General features: G+C 42.5%; 1 long non-coding RNA gene across 1 annotated transcript; it reads right to left on the bottom strand.

Annotated features, from left to right (window-relative positions):
• Positions 1-509: 509 nt before the first annotated feature.
• Positions 510-2392, bottom strand: LOC123074391 (uncharacterized). Its single transcript, XR_006435945.1, has 3 exons — positions 2235-2392; positions 1911-2159; positions 510-1334 (listed from the first exon to the last, which is right to left on the bottom strand). It is a non-coding gene; the product is annotated as an uncharacterized lncRNA (long non-coding RNA).
• Between the last annotated feature and the right edge of the window lie 1253 nt (positions 2393-3645).

Below are 3645 nucleotides of genomic sequence, written 5' to 3'. Positions count from 1 at the left end.
CAAGAGTGACAGAAGCTTCAACCTAGCATAGAAGTTGATGCATACGGGATTGAAGGGGGACCAATATATCTTAATGCTATGGTTGGGTTTTACCTTAATGAACGTTAGTAGTTGCGGATGCTTGCTAATAGTTCCACTCATAAGTGCATAGAATTCCAAGTCAGGGATGGCATGCTAGCAGTGGCCTCTCCCACATAAAACTTGCTATCGGTCTAGTAAAGTAGTCAATTGCTTAGGGACAATTTCGCAACTCCTACCACCACTTTTTCCACACTCACTATACTACCTTTATTGTGTCTTTATCTAAATAGCCCCTACTTTTTATTTACGTGTTCTTTATATTCTTGCAAACCTATCCAACAACACCTACAAAGTACTTCTAGTTTCATACTTGTTCTAGGTAAAGCGAACGTTAATGTAACGACCCGAACCTGATAAGATTCGATGTCTCTGTGCTCACTGTGCTAGTCCCTGGATTGACTCGCTAGCACACACGGTACATATGAATATCAAATAACAAGTGCATCATTTACTATAACGTATGATCCAGAAATCACAAAGTATTACAAACTGAGTAGCACATAGCTAGCTTTATTCAATAATAACAGCGGAAATGTAGCCTAACAAATGATGAGTCCCGTCAATGCCCACTGGCGAAAATGTTGAGTCAAGACTCGCGACCCTATTGTATCTCACTGATCATCTGAAAATCCTGCAACATGATAAGTTGCAGCCACAAAGGGTCAATACATTGAATATATTGGCAAATTACACATAATGATAAAAAAAAACCTACATCCACAAGCAAAGTATGACAAACAAAACACTCAAGTTGGTTTCGCGTAAAACTACCTTCACCTACCTCCACGACAACACAGATGATAAAGACCTTCAAGATGTCTCAAGTGCGCTCAGTCCTGGCACATTCTCTAGGGATAATAGAGCGCTCAGCCAGTGACGCATTCACGTGAGAAAAAGCCCCGACAACTCAAGTGCACTCAGTCATGGCGCATTCTCTAGGGACAATACAGCACTCAGCCATTGATGCATTCACCTGAGAAAAAGTCCCGATCCTACTGCTATAAAGACTCACCACTTCCACGCATCACTCGACACATACCCATGTCTACCATAGCAAGTTAATCACACAAGACAATCAATATCAGAATATGACAACAGAGAACATACAAATCAAACCAAGCACATGTCATAGCATAAAAATCACACATGCATAGTAGAATATAGGATGAGCAAAATCAAAAGTGCAAACTTGCCTTGAACAGTGTTGAAGTATTCTAACGCTCAATTCTGATCCGCTTCACACTCCGGACAATCTATACGATAACGAAGGCACCGATAAATAAACCATACTCACATAACACCACATTAAAGTCAACAACAAAGAATTCAAATAAAACTTAGATAACAGAACATATCACTAGGTATAGATTATGTACATGCTAATAGGGTCACAATGCAAAAAGAATCAACTAATTTGGATAAACGTTTTGAAAGATATGGCCTCCGGAAGGTTGAATTAAAATTTGAGCAAATTCAAATTTAAACAGTGCAAAAGTTTGAAATTTCGCTTCTACTAGATGCTCCTGGTCAATATGAGTACACAGGAAAAAGAATCGGTGAAGTTGGACATTCAGATCCCAAGATATACCTAAATGAAGATTTGATATGGAATCTGCCAAAATAAATTGTGTCAAAATAGATTTTCTTTGAAGAACTGCTGCGGCTGTGGATGTGCCACGTGGCCGCACGTGATTGGCTGGAGTGTGTTCGCTGTATTGACTAAACGGCGAACGGCCACTAAATAGCACGTACCTTCGAGAAGAAAAAAAAACAGAACATGATTTAATCTGGACCGTCGGAGGGAGATCGGACGGATAAGATCGGCTCACCGGAAAGCAGAGGCTGGGGCAGCGCCAGACTTGAACGAGACGGCGGCGGCGAGGCCCTGGACGATGGTGGCGACGGCTATGGTGCCCCCCCGGAGATGGCTGAAGTACAGGAGGGAGCGGCGTACGACGGAGATGACTTTGACGGCGTCCACGGCGGCGGGGGTGGCCTCTGCTGGCGGCAGTGCTCAAGCTATGGCGCGGCGGCGATCTTCTTCGGGTTGGGCTCGTGGGCGGCGTCCTGGTGCTCCCCTGTGCAAAACAAGAGATGAGGGGGATGGAGGAGACCAAGGCAAGGAGAACAGAGGGAAGGGGAGGTTCAGAGACCCCCTGTCGACGACGGAAACGACGATGGCGGAGGTCAACAGCGGCTGAACTCCGGCGAGATCGAACAGCCGTTCTAGGACACGGGAGAACTCCGTTTTGGCGAAAATCGGTAGAGGAGGAATCGGGCGGAATTTATATGGGGTCGGTCGTGGTAGAAGGATCGGAAACAGAGGAGTCAACGAGGATTGGAGTCGGTTGACTCGGCATCGTGCGTGAACAGGAGTACGACCCGAGGAAGGAGACGACCTGGCGGGGTCCAGTGTCAGCGGGACTTGGGTGTGAAGAAGAAAAAAAACAAATAGAAGGAAGGAGCTGCGGGTGGGCTGCCCGGTTTCGCCAAAAATGGGCCGGCCTATTGGTCTGCCTCGCGCGGGAGGGCGAGGGGTAATTTTACTGTGCGCCGGCCTGATGCACAGTAAAACCTAGGAGCTGACATTTATATTTATATATACTACATACAGAACATACATTTGACTAAAATCAAATACCTAATGACTTCTTAAAAATACCACATCATACAGTAAAACATGATTACTACTATATAAAACAGTGAAATTTTTTAAAACACAAATGCAATTTTGGAAAATAATTTTATGCAACAAAAGCACATAAAGAGCAATATAATAACAACTATAAAATAAATTTGAGTTTCTATAAAGACAAAATAATTTAGGTAGACACCAGAATATATTCTTAGTGTTTTCCAAACATAATTAATAGGGGAGAAGTCATATTATCTCCACTCCAAATATATTGCCTTGAGTTGGAAAACACTTTAAATATTCAGAAAATTTAAATAAGCATAGAAGTCATGATGAAAAGAATGATCCTATTAACATTCCAAATTTTAAAAATTTGGGACGTTACAGTTAAGCGTGCGTAGAGTTGTATCGGTGGTCGATAGAACTTTAGGGAATATTTGTTCTGCCTTTAACTCCTCGTTGGGTTTGACACTCTTACTTATCGAAAGAGGCTACAATTGATCCCCTATACTTGTGGGTTATCAAGACCTTTTTCTGGCGCCGTTGCCGGGGAGTCATAGCGTAGCGTGAATATTCTCGTGTGTTTTGTTTGCTTTATCACTAAGTAATTTTTATTTGTTGTTCTTAGTTGTTTTCTATCCTTAGTTATGGGTAGGAAACGCAAAATACCAAAAAAATTAGTTGTACCTACTGAACCAATGGTTGAAAAACCACTCAAAATCTATCACACTCCTGAAGCCTTTACTTGGATCATCTTCGATCCCTTTGTGCTCGTGCCGAGACCCCAACTAGCTTAGTTGAGGGCAAATCTTTAGATGAGCATGCTTGTTTTGTACGACACCGCTTATCTCAAAAAGGGAAACTTTACTGGATCAAATTCATTGTTTGCAATGCTATGCTTGGAATTTATGTGAAATATATGATGTGAC

This window comes from Triticum aestivum, chromosome 3D (genome assembly GCF_018294505.1).
Source record: "Triticum aestivum cultivar Chinese Spring chromosome 3D, IWGSC CS RefSeq v2.1, whole genome shotgun sequence".
NCBI classification, from domain to species: Eukaryota; Viridiplantae; Streptophyta; class Magnoliopsida; order Poales; family Poaceae; genus Triticum; species Triticum aestivum.
Note: the sequence above shows the minus strand (reverse complement) of the source record. Positions and strands in the feature narration are given on the sequence as shown.